This window comes from Pseudophryne corroboree, chromosome 8 (assembly GCF_028390025.1).
Source record: "Pseudophryne corroboree isolate aPseCor3 chromosome 8, aPseCor3.hap2, whole genome shotgun sequence".
NCBI lineage: Eukaryota > Metazoa > Chordata > Amphibia > Anura > Myobatrachidae > Pseudophryne > Pseudophryne corroboree.
The window spans coordinates 171,186,620-171,200,251 of record NC_086451.1 but is presented as its reverse complement, the minus strand read 5'-3'; the positions used below and the strand labels follow the sequence as shown (position 1 = coordinate 171,200,251).

At 46.7% G+C, this 13,632-nt stretch overlaps 15 non-coding genes and 1 pseudogene across 15 annotated transcripts; all 16 read left to right on the top strand.

The window, feature by feature from the left end:
- Window positions 1–2,637: 2,637 nt before the first annotated feature.
- On the top strand, window positions 2,638–2,801 carry LOC134951642 (U1 spliceosomal RNA). The gene has a single exon (XR_010184344.1). It is a non-coding gene; the product is annotated as a U1 spliceosomal RNA (small nuclear RNA).
- A 152-nt stretch (window positions 2,802–2,953) lies between these two features.
- On the top strand, window positions 2,954–3,116 carry LOC134952589 (U1 spliceosomal RNA). Its single transcript, XR_010185081.1, has one exon. It is a non-coding gene; the product is annotated as a U1 spliceosomal RNA (small nuclear RNA).
- A 670-nt stretch (window positions 3,117–3,786) lies between these two features.
- Window positions 3,787–3,950, top strand: LOC134950804 (U1 spliceosomal RNA). The gene has a single exon (XR_010183659.1). It is a non-coding gene; the product is annotated as a U1 spliceosomal RNA (small nuclear RNA).
- A 152-nt stretch (window positions 3,951–4,102) lies between these two features.
- LOC134952977 (U1 spliceosomal RNA) lies at window positions 4,103–4,265 on the top strand. Its single transcript, XR_010185332.1, has one exon. It is a non-coding gene; the product is annotated as a U1 spliceosomal RNA (small nuclear RNA).
- Window positions 4,266–4,936: 671 nt separating this feature from the next.
- LOC134951737 (U1 spliceosomal RNA) lies at window positions 4,937–5,100 on the top strand. The gene has a single exon (XR_010184422.1). It is a non-coding gene; the product is annotated as a U1 spliceosomal RNA (small nuclear RNA).
- Window positions 5,101–5,252: 152 nt separating this feature from the next.
- On the top strand, window positions 5,253–5,415 carry LOC134953590 (U1 spliceosomal RNA). The gene has a single exon (XR_010185662.1). It is a non-coding gene; the product is annotated as a U1 spliceosomal RNA (small nuclear RNA).
- A 2,625-nt stretch (window positions 5,416–8,040) lies between these two features.
- LOC134951280 (U1 spliceosomal RNA) lies at window positions 8,041–8,204 on the top strand. Its single transcript, XR_010184049.1, has one exon. It is a non-coding gene; the product is annotated as a U1 spliceosomal RNA (small nuclear RNA).
- Window positions 8,205–8,356: 152 nt separating this feature from the next.
- Window positions 8,357–8,519, top strand: LOC134953133 (U1 spliceosomal RNA). The gene has a single exon (XR_010185447.1). It is a non-coding gene; the product is annotated as a U1 spliceosomal RNA (small nuclear RNA).
- A 661-nt stretch (window positions 8,520–9,180) lies between these two features.
- On the top strand, window positions 9,181–9,344 carry LOC134951068 (U1 spliceosomal RNA). Its single transcript, XR_010183875.1, has one exon. It is a non-coding gene; the product is annotated as a U1 spliceosomal RNA (small nuclear RNA).
- Window positions 9,345–9,496: 152 nt separating this feature from the next.
- Window positions 9,497–9,659, top strand: LOC134953028 (U1 spliceosomal RNA). The gene has a single exon (XR_010185374.1). It is a non-coding gene; the product is annotated as a U1 spliceosomal RNA (small nuclear RNA).
- A 671-nt stretch (window positions 9,660–10,330) lies between these two features.
- Window positions 10,331–10,494, top strand: LOC134951279 (U1 spliceosomal RNA). Its single transcript, XR_010184048.1, has one exon. It is a non-coding gene; the product is annotated as a U1 spliceosomal RNA (small nuclear RNA).
- A 152-nt stretch (window positions 10,495–10,646) lies between these two features.
- Window positions 10,647–10,809, top strand: LOC134953588 (U1 spliceosomal RNA). The gene has a single exon (XR_010185661.1). It is a non-coding gene; the product is annotated as a U1 spliceosomal RNA (small nuclear RNA).
- A 670-nt stretch (window positions 10,810–11,479) lies between these two features.
- Window positions 11,480–11,643, top strand: LOC134951698 (U1 spliceosomal RNA). Its single transcript, XR_010184390.1, has one exon. It is a non-coding gene; the product is annotated as a U1 spliceosomal RNA (small nuclear RNA).
- Window positions 11,644–11,795: 152 nt separating this feature from the next.
- Window positions 11,796–11,937, top strand: LOC134953271 (U1 spliceosomal RNA; annotated as a pseudogene).
- Window positions 11,938–12,632: 695 nt separating this feature from the next.
- On the top strand, window positions 12,633–12,796 carry LOC134951661 (U1 spliceosomal RNA). The gene has a single exon (XR_010184360.1). It is a non-coding gene; the product is annotated as a U1 spliceosomal RNA (small nuclear RNA).
- Window positions 12,797–12,948: 152 nt separating this feature from the next.
- On the top strand, window positions 12,949–13,111 carry LOC134952038 (U1 spliceosomal RNA). Its single transcript, XR_010184659.1, has one exon. It is a non-coding gene; the product is annotated as a U1 spliceosomal RNA (small nuclear RNA).
- Window positions 13,112–13,632: the final 521 nt, after the last annotated feature.

Below are 13,632 nucleotides of genomic sequence, written 5' to 3'. Positions count from 1 at the left end.
GGCGTCAAATCTACATGGAGCAGCTGGAGGGGACAAGAGCAGGTTTGCAAAATATAGATAGAAGAGCATATATGCTGGCGCATTCTCCATGATTGTGTCAGCTTATGTTTTGGTGCACTGCACTTTCCTTCACTAAGTTTTAGCCATTTTGGTTAAACGCAAGTGTAGTTGCTTCTCGCACTTTTGGCTGTGATCTTGTATCGTGGTTGAAGAGTCTGCTGGAGGGATTGTTTTCTTCATTGGCGAGAGACTGAAGATATTCCAGGATGGAAGGCTTGGGAACACTATCCGTTTTTCAGTTGTGGAAGAGTTGAAAGACCGGATTGGACTACATTCTATAGTAAAGGATATCTTTGTATTTATTAATCCTCCCTTTATATGTGTCTGTCTTTCAATAAAGCTTCGGGCTTGTGATTCCCTCACCCTCTTACACTCCACACACATAGCCTTATTAACTGTTGTATTATTGTATAGTTTAAATGTATAGTGCAGTTCATGATTTATAGTGTAGGCTGGCCTGTGCTGTAGTTCTTGAACTGTACTATACCGACAGCATTTGTATTGTGTTTTATCTGTGCTGCAACACAGTACTTATGTGTGTAATGTTTATGTATGTTTTTTTGCTTCTTTATGTCAATAAAGACTGCTTTTTCAATCCAATATCTGAAAACAATCAATGTTTATCTTTGATGTCAATAGAAGTGGTATGATATTTGCTGCTTTTGAAAGGCAATATCTGATATGTCCCCTATCTGGGAACCATATATTAAATGGCTTTTCAGAAAAGGAAGATGGTAGAAGAGCTTTCAGTTCTTGTTGGACCGATGCACATTTCCTATTCTAGCCTCCAAAAACAGATTCAGTTGCATTTTCCAGCGTGTTTTAAATGTGCCTTTGCAAATGTCTTACATCGACAAACTTATTTAGTACTATTTTGCAAATAGGGTTACATTGTTGCAACATTGTGTTCCCTAATTGCTTGATTTTTTAAATGCAACAATTGATAAAGACACCTGATAACTGCTCTGTGGAGTCTTATTTTGCGTCTACTTCTTATCTCCATTTAATTCCCTACCTCTAATCAAGGCATTTTTAAATGCTGGGGGCTGCCAGGACGTGAGGCCTACCTAGACTTTAGATCTGAATTTGAATGTACTTGTGAACTAACTTAATTTCCTACTTCTAAATTCATTCCTAAATTCACTACTTACATGAATCCTGTAGTTGGGCATTTTGGGACTTCGATTGTGGGCATTGTTTTGTGTCCAGACCAGCAGCAGGTGGTGTGCATTTGCTGGAAAGGCATCGAAGACCTCCGATATGCTGCATCTCCTGATGTGTGTCTCTCTCAAGTGGCTGTCAGCAAATGCCTGCTAGATACCCCATTCCAAGCTGATTGTGACATCACGGAACATGCATCATAGAACAGGCATGCTAGAACATGGGTCTTCAACCTGCGACCCTCCAGCTGCTGTGGAACTACACATCCCAGCATGCCCTGCCTCAGTTTTAGCATACCTTAATAGCAAAACTGTGGCAGGGCATGCTGGGATGTGTAGTTTCACAGCAGCTGGAGGGCCACAGGATGAAGACCCATGTGCTAGAGCCAAGCCGCAGGTACATTGAATGCTAGCAAGCTGAATGTTTAAATCCTTTTTGTTCCGCAGCATTCCAATGCAGAAGATTCCATGGAACCAGAGATTATTCCATTGAGAAGGACATGCTGCCTGGATGACTGCACTGTGCAAATTAAGTCACGGAGCCAGTTGGCTTGTGGGTGGCTCTGGTCACTGGGTGGTTGGGTGGGTCGTGTGTCGGAGGTGGAGCACATGCAAATGATTGTGTATCATCCAGCTAGTGAGAGAGAAAACTCATGCAGGAGTGTGCCTGCTTGTCAGTAGGTTATGCACCTTTCCAGACGTCAAATCTACATGGAGCAGCTGGAGAGGACAAGAGCAGGTTTGCAAAATATAGACAGAAGAGCTCTCCAGCCTAGTTTGCTGTCTGTTTCCACTTCTCTTTTCTTGAGCCGCTCCCTTCTATGCCCTTGCGCACTATCCTGACTTCTCCCGTCTGCTTACTTTGTGCCTTCCAATGCACAATGCAAACTACAGGTAGTGCTGCAGGGCCCACACCCTTTTACTTGCCTTACAGAGCAGCTCTGGAGCTGTTACAGTGCCCAGCTGCTGCAAGAAATCAGCTTGAATGCTTCAGGGGCTGGGGCATAGCCAACATGAGCCCCACACCGAAGGAGGGTGGAGGTGTTTAATGCGAACTAGAGGTCATCCAAGCGCCGCAAAAGGCCGCCATGCCCTGCACGCCCCTTTTCTCTTTTCATATGCAGACGAGGGTTAAAGCCAACTTTGACCCACTGCTTGGATGGCATTACCATATGCAAATCAATCTGCTGCAGGCCTTCCCCCAGGAATGCTTGCACTAGTTGTTGCATTTGGTTTGTTGTTTGGGGGTGCTTCAGTATTAGGCAGCCTTCTGCCCTCCCATGTTCATCTGAAAATATGTGTTCTCCCTGCAGTTGTTGTCCCCAGATGAGAGTTCCCTTGTGCTGCCTCAGTTGAATCTCCTTTACTTGACAGAGATGTGCCTGAGCAGCGGCCCTCTCCAGCCCTATCCCAAATCATACTTATCGTGCATAGGAGATACCATGGTCATGAAGATTGTTATCCCAGGGTGAGGTTCATTCATTGCATTCTGGGTATGCTGACCCCTGTGATTTCCCCAAATGTGGGAAACTTGACTGCATTATTTGTAGTAGTGGGGGACTGTGTTTGTGCTTTCCTCTGGTCAGCTCTGGTAGAAGTCAGATTTCTTTGTCTCATTTCTTCCTCTAGCCTTGTTCTTCTTTCGAGAGTTCCCTTGTGCTGCCTCAGTTGGATCTCCTTCACTTGACAGGGGGGTGCCCGAGCAGCGACCCTCCCCAGCTCTAGCCCAACTCCTACTTACCTGCCAGGTGAGATACTATGATCATGTAGGTGCTTCTCCCAGGGCAAGGCTCACCCATTGCACTCTGGGTGTGCTGCTCCTGCGATTTCCCCAAATGTGGGACACTTGACTGCATAATTTGTGTTTCCCCTGGTCGGCTCTCGTATAATTCAGATCTCTTTGTCTCAGGTCTCTCTCCAGCCTAGTTTGCTGTCTGTTTCCACTTCTCTTTTCTTGAGCCGCTCCCTTCTATGCCCTTGCGCACTATTCTGACCTCTCCTGTCTGCTTACTTTGTGCCTTCCAACGCACAATGCAAACTACAGGTAGTGCTGCAGGGCCCACACCCTTTTACATGCTTTACAGAGCAGCTCTGGAGCTGTTACAGTGCCCAGCTGCTGCAAGAAATCAGCTTGAATGCTTCAGGGGCTGGGGCATAGCCAACATGAGCCCCACACCGAAGGAGGGTGGAGATGTTTAATGCGAATTAGGGGTCATCCAAGCGCCGCAAAAGGCCGCCATGCCCTGCACATCCCTTTTTTCTTTTCATATGCAGACGAGGGTTGAAGCCAACTTTGACCCACTGCTTGGATGACATCACCATATGCAAATCCATCTGCTGCAGGCCTTCCCCAGGAATGCTTGCACTAGTTGTTGCATTTGGTTTGTTGTTTGGGGGTGCTTCAGTATTAGGCAGCCTTCTGCCCTCCCATGTTCATCTGAAAATATGTGTTCTCCCTGCAGTTGTTGTCCCCAGATGAGAGTTCCCTTGTGCTGCCTCAGTTGAATCGCCTTTACTTGACAGAGATGTGCCTGAGCAGCGGCCCTCCCCAGCCCTATCCCAAATCATACTTATTTTGCATAGGAGATACCATGGTCATGAAGATTGTTCTCCCAGGGTGAGGTTCATTCATTGCATTCTGGGTATGCTGACCCCTGTGATTTCCCCAAATGTTGGAAACTCGACTGCATTATTTGTGGTAGTGGGGGACTGTGTTTGTGCTTTCCTCTGGTCAGCTCTGGTAAAAGACAGATTTCTTTGTCTCAGATCTTCCTCTAGCCTTGTTCTTCTTTCGAGAGTTCCCTTGTGCTGCCTCAGTTGGATCTCCTTCACTTGACAGGGGGGTGCCCGAGCAGCGACCCTCCCCAGCTCTAGCCCAACTCCTACTTACCTGCCAGGTGAGATACTATGATCATGTAGGTGCTTCTCCCAGGGCAAGGCTCACCCATCGCACTCTGGGTGTGCTGCCCCTGTGATTTCCCCAAATGCGGGAAACTTGACTGCATAATTTGTGTTTCCCCTGGTCGGCTCTCGTATAATTCAGATGTCTTTGTCTCAGGTCTCTCTCCAGCCTAGTTTGCTGTCTGTTTCCACTTCTCTTTTCTTGAGCCGCTCCCTTCTATGCCCTTGCGCACTATCCTGACTTCTCCCGTCTGCTTACTTTTTGCCTTCCAACGCACAATGCGAACTACAGGTAGTGCTGCAGGGCCCACACCCTTTTACTTGCCTTACAGAGCAGCTCTGGAGCTGTTACAGTGCCCAGCTGCTGCAAGAAATCAGCTTGAATGCTTCAGGGGCTGGGGCATAGCCAACATGAGCCCCACACCGAAGGAGGGTGGAGGTGTTTAATGCGAACTAGGGGTTATCCAAGCGCCGCAAAAGGCCGCCATGCCCTGCATGCCAATTTTCTCTTTTCATATGCAGACGAGGGTTGAAGCCAACTTTGACCCACTGCTTGGATGACATCACCATATGCAAATCCATCTGCTGCAGGCCTTCCCCCAGGAATGCTTGCACTAGTTGTTGCATTTGGTTTGTTGTTTGGGGGTGCTTCAGTATTAGGCAGCCGTCTGCCCTCCCATGTTCATCTGAAAATATGTGTACCTCCTGCAGTTGTTGTCCCCAGATGAGAGTTCCCTTGTGCTGCCTCAGTTGAATCTCCTTTACTTGACAGAGATGTGCCTGAGCAGCGGCCCTCCCCAGCCCTATCCCAAATCATACTTATTTTGCATAGGAGATACCATGGTCATGAAGATTGTTCTCCCAGGGTGAGGTTCATTTATTGCATTCTGGGTATGCTGACCCCTGTTATTTCCCCAAATGTGGTAAACTTGACAGCATTATTTGTGGTAGTGGGGGACTGTGTTTGTGCTTTCCTCTGGTCAGCTCTGGTAAAAGTCAGATTTCTTTGTCTCAGATCTTCCTCTAGCCTTGTTCTTCTTTCGAGAGTTCCCTTGTGCTGCCTCAGTTGGATCTCCTTCACTTGACAGGGGGGTGCCCGAGCAGCGACCCTCCCCAGCTCTAGCCCAACTCCTTCTTACCTGCTAGGTAAGATACTATGATCATGAAGGTGCTTCTCCCAGGGCAAGGCTCACCAATTGCACTCTGGGTGTGCTGCTCCTGCGATTTCCCCAAATGTGGGAAACTTGACTGCATAATTTGTGTTTCCCCTGGTCGGCTCTCGTATAATTCAGATCTCTTTGTCTCATGTCTCTCTCCAGCCTAGTTTGCTGTCTGTTTACACTTCTCTTTTCTTGAGCCACTCCCTTCTATGCCCTTGCGCACTATCTTGACTTCTCCCGTCTGCTTACTTTGTGCCTTCCAACGCACAATGCGAACTACAGGTAGTGCTGCAGGGCCCACACCCTTTTAGTTTCCTTACAGAGCAGCTCTGGAGCTATTACAGTGCCCAGCTGCTGCAAGTAATCAGCTTGAATGCTTCAGGGGCTGGGGCATAGCCAACATGAGCCCCACACCGAAGTAGGGTGGAGGTGTTTAATGCGAACTAGGAGTCATCCAAGCGCCGCAAAAGGCCGCCATGCCCTGCACGCCCCTTTTCTCTTTTCATATGCAGACGAGGGTTGAAGCCAACTTTGACCCACTGCTTGGATGACATCACCATATGCAAATCCATCTGCTGCAGGCCTTCCCCCAGGAATGCTTGTACTAGTTGTTGCATTTGGTTTGTTGTTTGGGGGTGCTTCAGTATTAGGCAGCCTTCTGCCCTCCCATGTTCATCTGAAAATATGTGTTCTCCCTGCAGTTGTTGTCCCCAGATGAGAGTTCCCTTGTGCTGCCTCAGTTGAATCTCCTTTACTTGACAAGGGAGGCATTTTGGATTTTTTCTTTGGGTACCCTTACACCTGATGGTCTGAATGAGAGCATCGAACTGAACAACATTGGCAGTCTCTGAAGATTTTATCTATTGATTTACCTAATATATTATTTATTGAATATCCATTTATTGTATGTTTAATAAATAAACAAAATTATTAGAAGTAGCTATTTTGGAAACAGCTTTCCTCTTAGGATGAAACTGTATAATCCTGTTGTGTGTATTCCTTTAAAGTTCCTTAGTAAAATCCACTAGTAATGATGAACATCAGATTTCTTCCTCCATCCTCTTTTTACACTTTCTCTTGGTTCTATATATATATTTTTTTTTCTATTTTTATTTTTTTCCCCTCCTTCTCCCAAAAGGCCACCCTCCCTCCCCCCCCCCCCCTCCCTGTTTTAAATTTTAAAATCTTTAAATATTTAAATCTTCGAATCCTTAAATTGTCTGTTTAATATTTATTTTTTCTTCAATTCTTTTTGTTGTTTAAACAGCAATGTAATTATTCCAGGGGTTAAAATAATGAAATATAGAAATAATATTAACAAAAATTAAAGGTAAAAATGAATTGATAGAATGATCCCATTAAAAGTAAATAAATAATATGGATGTTAAGCTGAGCAGGTTGGATTCGAACATGGGACTAGTTGCATAGAGTGCAGGTGATGTTTCCCCTGCGCCACAAGAACTGCTTTAGTAGTGGCATGGATTTATGTTACCCTAAAAGGTTTTATATAAGTAAATGGGGATCCTTAGTGCTGAGTCTCTGAATTATGTATATGTGATTATAGATATGAGGTATTGATTGAAAGATTATAGGTTAATCTGTATATAGATTATATATTTTCTGTTATTTTTTAAACCACCTTGTTGCTTATTTTATTATTATTTTTAATCACCATGTTGCTTATTTTTATATTATGAAATGCCTTTATATGTGCAATTGCAATTAGAAAGTTGTTCCATATGTGAGTCATTACATGTATGCATCCAATTAGTACATGTATGTATCCAATCAACTAATTAGTAATACTATTGGTCCGGTGCATTTTAAAAAGAGCCTGCTAGGCTGCTGATGTATCCTCTGACGAAACCGCTCTTGGATAACAGCGGAGAAACGCGTAAGTAAGGTGATTACCGGACACTCTGATTGCTGAGATATAAGCCCGTTCATGAACGAGCTACATCACGGCGGACGTCTGATGTAAAGACAGCGGTGAAGGGGAAAAAGCAATTTGAGACTGAGCAAAAGGAGGTCTCTACCCCACGGCAGGGAGAAATATCCCGACCGCGAGTGCCAATAAGATCCAGCCACGGTTAACGGGGGTCGTAGCATACCGCTGTGTTTCACCAACCATCACAGCGCTCTCCCCCTGTTTTCTTTCATTACTCACGTGAGTTACATATGAACTTTAACTGCAGTAAATAAGAGGCGTTGGTTACAACTGTTGCTGTTCATCCACAAGAAGGAATTTAATGTATCAATTACAATTGGAAAGTAACGATTAAATTACAACAGCTGTATCCAGGAGGATTTTTTGGACACTTTAATAAACATTCCGTTGTCATCAAGGGCAATATGAAATAGATCCTGATTACATTTAGATATGGATAGTGGTGCCTATATATGTTGACTCCATTGTAATTTATTGAATGTGTGTTTCTTCTGTCTATATATATTTTTTAAAAATAAAGAGCTTGTATATTTTATTTTTTGCGCTCCCTTGATAACAAGTGTGATTATCTTTAAAATTTGGTTTATTATTGGTAGAACAGTACTACCTATGGGAGCAGCATTTTATAATATATGGTGAAAATTAATAGATGTATAAAGATTAAATAAGCAACAAATTGGTGAAATAGATAAGTTTTGATAGGAGCGCTGGGTTCTATATATATATATTGACATTTGGTTATATATATGTATAGACTTTATAAATTCTTGACAGAGATGTGCCTGAGCCCTCTCCAGCCCTATCCCAAATCATACTTATTTTGCATAGGAGATACCATGGTCATGAAGATTGTTCTCCCAGGGTGAGGTTCATTCATTGCATTCTGGGTATGCTGACCCCTGTTATTTCCCCAAATGTGGTAAACTTGACAGCATTATTTGTGGTAGTGGGGGACTGTGTTTGTGCTTTCCTCTGGTCAGCTCTGGTAAAAGTCAGATTTCTTTGTCTCAGATCTTCCTCTAGCCTTGTTCTTCTTTCGAGAGTTCCCTTGTGCTGCCTCAGTTGGATCTCCTTCACTTGACAGGGGGGTGCCCGAGCAGCGACCCTCCCCAGCTCTAGCCCAACTCCTACTTACCTGCCAGGTGAGATATTATGATCATGAAGGTGCTTCTCCCAGGGCAAGGCTCACCCATTGCACTCTGGGTGTGCTGCTTCTGCGGTTTCCCCAAATGTTGGACACTTGACTGCATAATTTGTGTTTCCCCTGGTCGGCTCTCGTATAATTCAGATCTCTTTGTCTCAGGTCTCTCTCCAGCCTAGTTTGCTGTCTGTTTCCACTTCTCTTTTCTTGAGTTGCTCCCTTCTATGCCCTTGCTCACTATCCTGACTTCTCCCGTCTGCTTACTTTGTGCCTTCCAACGCATAATGCAAACTACAGGTAGTGCTGCAGGGCCCACACCCTTTTACTTGCCTTACAGAGCAGCTCTGGAGCTGTTACAGTGCCCAGCTGCTGCAAGAAATCAGCTTGAATGCTTCAGGGGCTGGGGCATAGCCCCACACCGAAGGAGGGTGGAGGTGTTTAATGCGAACTAGGGGTCATCCAAGTGCAGCAAAAGGCCGCCATGCCCTGCACGCCCCTTTTCTCTTTTCATATGTAGACGAGGGTTGAAGCCAACTTTGACCCACTGCTTGGATGACATCACCATATGCAAATCCATCTGCTGCAGGCCTTCCCCCAGGAATGCTTGCACTAGTTGTTGCATTTGGTTTGTTGTTTGGGGGTGCTTCAGTATTAGGCAGCCTTCTGCCCTACCATGTTCATCTGAAAATATGTGTTCTCCCTGCAGTTGTTGTCCCCAGATGAGAGTTCCCTTGTGCTGCCTCAGTTGAATCTCCTTTACATGACAGAGATGTGCCTGAGCAGCGGCCCTCCCCAGCCCTATCCCAAGTCATACTTATTTTGCATAGGAGATACCATGGTCATGAAGATTGTTCTCCCAGGGTGAGGTTCATTCATTGCATTCTGGGTATGCTGACCCCTGTGATTTCCACAAATGTGGGGAACTCGACTGCATTATTTGTGGTAGTGGGGGACTGTGTTTGTTCTTTCCTCTGGTCAGCTCTGGTAAAAGTCAGATTTCTTTGTCTCAGATCTTCCTCTAGCCTTGTTCTTCTATCGAGAGTTTCCTTGTGCTGCCTCAGTTGGATCTACTTCACTTGACAGGGGGGTGCCCGAGCAGCGACCCTCCCCAGCTCTAGCCCAACTCCTACTTACCTGCCAGGTGAGATACTATGATCATGAAGGTGCTTCTCCCAGGGCAAGGCTCACCCATTGCACTCTGGGTGTGCTACTCCTGCGGTTTCCCCAAATGTTGGACACTTGACTGCATAATTTGTGTTTCACCTGGTCGGCTCTCGTATAATTCAGATCTCTTTGTCTCAGGTCACTCTCCAGCCTAATTTGCAGTCTGTTTCCACTTCTCTTTTCTTGAGTTGCTCCCTTCTATGCCCTTGCGCACTATCCTGACTTCTCCCGTCTGCTTACTTTGTGCCTTCCAACGCACAATGCAAACTACAGGTAGTGCTGCAGGGCCCACACCCTTTTACTTGCCTTACAGAGCAGCTCTGGAGCTGTTACAGTGCCCAGCTGCTGCAAGAAATCAGCTTAAATGCTTCAGGGGCTGAGGCATAGCCATCATGAGCCCCACACCGAAGGAGGGTGGAGGTGTTTAATGCGAACTAGGGGTCATCCAAGCACCGCAAAAGGCCGCCATGCCCTGCATGCCAATTTTCTCTTTTCATATGCAGACGAGGGTTGAAGCCAACTTTGACCCACTGCTTGGATGACATCACCATATGCAAATCCATCTGCTGCAGGCCTTCCCCCAGGAATGCTTGCACTAGTTGTTGCATTTGGTTTGTTGTTTGGGGGTGCTTTAGTATTAGGCAGCCTTCTGCCCTCCCATGTTCATCTGAAAATATGTGTACCTCCTGCAGTTGTTGTCCCCAGATGAGAGTTCCCTTGTGCTGCCTCAGTTGAATCTCCTTTACTTGACAGAGATGTGCCTGAGCAGCGGCCCTCCCCAGCCCTATCCCAAATCATACTTATTTTGCATAGGAGATACCATGGTCATGAAGATTGTTCTCCCAGGGTGAGGTTCATTCATTGCATTCTGGGTATGCTGACCCCTGTTATTTCCCCAAATGTGGTAAACTTGACAGCATTATTTGTGGTAGTGGGGGACTGTGTTTGTGCTTTCCTCTGGTCAGCTCTGGTAAAAGTCAGATTTCTTTGTCTCAGATCTTCCTCTAGCCTTGTTCTTCTTTCGAGAGTTCCCTTGTGCTGCCTCAGTTGGATCTCCTTCACTTGACAGGGGGGTGCCCGAGCAGCGACCCTCCCCAGCTCTAGCCCAACTCCTTCTTACCTGCTAGGTAAGATACTATGATCATGAAGGTGCTTCTCCCAGGGCAAGGCTCACCAATTGCACTCTGGGTGTGCTGCTCCTGCGATTTCCCCAAATGTGGGAAACTTGACTGCATAATTTGTGTTTCCCCTGGTCGGCTCTCGTATAATTCAGATCTCTTTGTCTCATGTCTCTCTCCAGCCTAGTTTGCTGTCTGTTTACACTTCTTTTTTCTTGAGCCGCTCCCTTCTATGCCCTTGCGCACTATCCTGACTTCTCCCGTCTGCTTAATTTGTGCCTTCCAACGCACAATGCGAACTACAGGTAGTGCTGCAGGGCCCACGCCCTTTTACTTGCCTTACAGAGCAGCTCTGGAGCTGTTACAGTGCCTAGCTGCTGCAAGAAATCAGCTTGAATGCTTCAGGGGCTGGGGCATAGCCAACATGAGCCCCACACCGAAGGAGGGTGGAGGTGTTTAATGCGAACTAGGGGTCATCCAATTGCCGCAAAAGGCCGCCATGCCCTGCACGCCCCTTTTCTCTTTTCATATGCAGACGAGGGTTGAAGCCAACTTTGACCCACTGCTTGGATGACATCACCATATGCAAATCCATCTGCTGCAGCCTTCCCCCAGGAATGCTTGCACTAGTTGTTGCATTTGGTTTGTTGTTTGGGGGTGCTTCAGTATTAGGCAGCCTTCTGCCCTCCCATGTTCATCTGAAAATATGTGTTCTCCCTGCAGTTGTTGTCCCCAGATGAGAGTTCCCTTGTGCTGCCTCAGTTGAATCTCCTTTACTTGACAGAGATGTGCCTGAGCAGCGGCCCTCCCCAGCCCTATCCCAAATCATACTTATTTTGCATAGGCGATATCATGGTCATGAAGATTGTTCTCTCAGGGTGAGGTTCATTCATTGCATTCTGGGTATGCTGACCCCTGTGATTTCCCTAAATGTGGGAAACTCGACTGCATTATTTGTGGTAGTGGGGGACTGTGTTTGTTCTTTCCTCTGGTCAGCTCTGGTAAAAGTCAGATTTCTTTGTTTCAGATTTTCCTCTAGCCTTGTTCTTCTTTCGAGAGTTCCCTTGTGCTGCCTCAGTTGGATCTCCTTCACTTGACAGGGGGGTGCCCGAGCAGCGACCCTCCCCAGCTCTAGCCCAACTCCTACTTACCTGCCAGGTGAGATACTATGATCATGAAGTTGCTTCTCCCTGGGCAAGGATCACCCATTGCACTCTGGGTGTGCTGCCCCTGTGATTTCCCCAAATGTGGGAAACTTGACTGTGTAATTTGTGTTTCCCCTGGTCGGCTCTCATATAATTCAGATCTCTTTGTCTCAGGTCTCTCTCCAGCCTAGTTTGCTGTCTGTTTCCACTTCTTTTTTCTTGAGCCCCTCCCTTCTATACCCTTGTGCACTATCCTGACTTCTCCTCCCGTCTGCTTACTTTGTGCCTTACAATGCACAATGCAAACTACAGGTAGTGCTGCAGGGCCCACACCCTTTTACTTGCCTTACAGAGCAGCTCTGGAGCTGTTACAGTGCCCAGCTGCTGCAAGAAATCAGCTTGAATGCTTCAGGGGCTGGGGCATGGCCAACATGAGCCCCACACAGAAGGAGGGTGGAGGTATTTAATGCGAACTAGGGGTCATCCAAGCGCTGCAAAAGGCCGCCATGCCCTGCATACCCCTTTTCTCTTTTCATATGCAGATGAGGGTTCCAGCCAACTTTGGCCCACTGCTTGGATGACATCACCGTATGCAAATCCGTCTTCTGCAGACCTTCCCCCAGGAATGCTTGTACTAGTTGTTGCATTTGGTTTGTTGTTTGGGGGTGCTTCAGTATTAGGCAGCCTTCTGCCCTCCCATGTTCATCTGAAAATATGTGTTCTCCCTGCAGTTGTTGTCCCCAGATGAGAGTTCCCTTGTGCTGCCTCAGTTGAATCTCCTTTACTTGACAGAGATGTGCCTGAGCAGCGGCCCTCCCCAGCCCTATCCCAAATCATACTTATTTTGCATAGGAGATACTATGGTCATGAAGATTGTTCTCCCAGGGTGAGGTTCATTCATTGCATTCTGGGTATGCTGACCCCTGTGATTTCTCCAAATGTGGGAAACTTGACTGCATTATTTGTGGTAGTGAGTGACTGTGTTTGTGCTTTCCTCTGGTCAGCTCTGGTAAAAGTCAGATTTCTTTGTCTCAGATCTTCCTCTAGCCTTGTTCTTCTTTCGAGAGTTTCCTTGTGCTGCCTCAGTTGGATCTCCTTCACTTGACAGGGGGGTGCCCGAGCAGCGACCCTCCCCAGCTCTAGCCCAACTCCTACTTACCTGCCAGGTGAGATACTATGATCATGAAGGTGCTTCTCCCAGGGCAAGGCTCACCCATTGCACTCTGGGTGTGCTGCTCCTGCGATTTCCCCAAATGTGGGAAACTTGACTGCATAATTTGTGTTTCCCCTGGTCGGCTCTCGTATAATTCAGATCTCTTTGTCTCAGGTCTCTCTCCAGCCTAGTTTGCTGTCTGTTTCCACTTCTCTTTTCTTGAGCCGCTCCCTTCTATGCCCTTGCGCACTATCCTGTCTTCTCCCGTCTGCTTACTTTTTGCCTTCCAACGCACAATGCGAACTACAGGTAGTGCTGCAGGTCCCACACCCTTTTATTTGCCTTACAGAGCAGCTCTGGAGCTGTTACAGTGCCAACTGCTGCAAGAAATCAGCTTGAATGCTTCAGGGGCTGGGGCATAGCCAACATGAGCCCCACACCGAAGGAGGGTGGAGGTGTTTAATGCGAGCTAGAGGTCATCCAAGCGCAGCAAAAGGCTGCCATGCCCTGCACGCCCCTTTTCTCTTTTCATATGCAGACGAGGGTTGAAGCCAACTTTGACCCACTGCTTGGATGACATCACCATATGCAAATCCATCTGCTGCAGGCCTTCCCCCAGGAATGCTTGCACTAGTTGTTGCATTTTGTTTGTTGTTTGGGGGTGCTTCAGTATTAGGTAGCC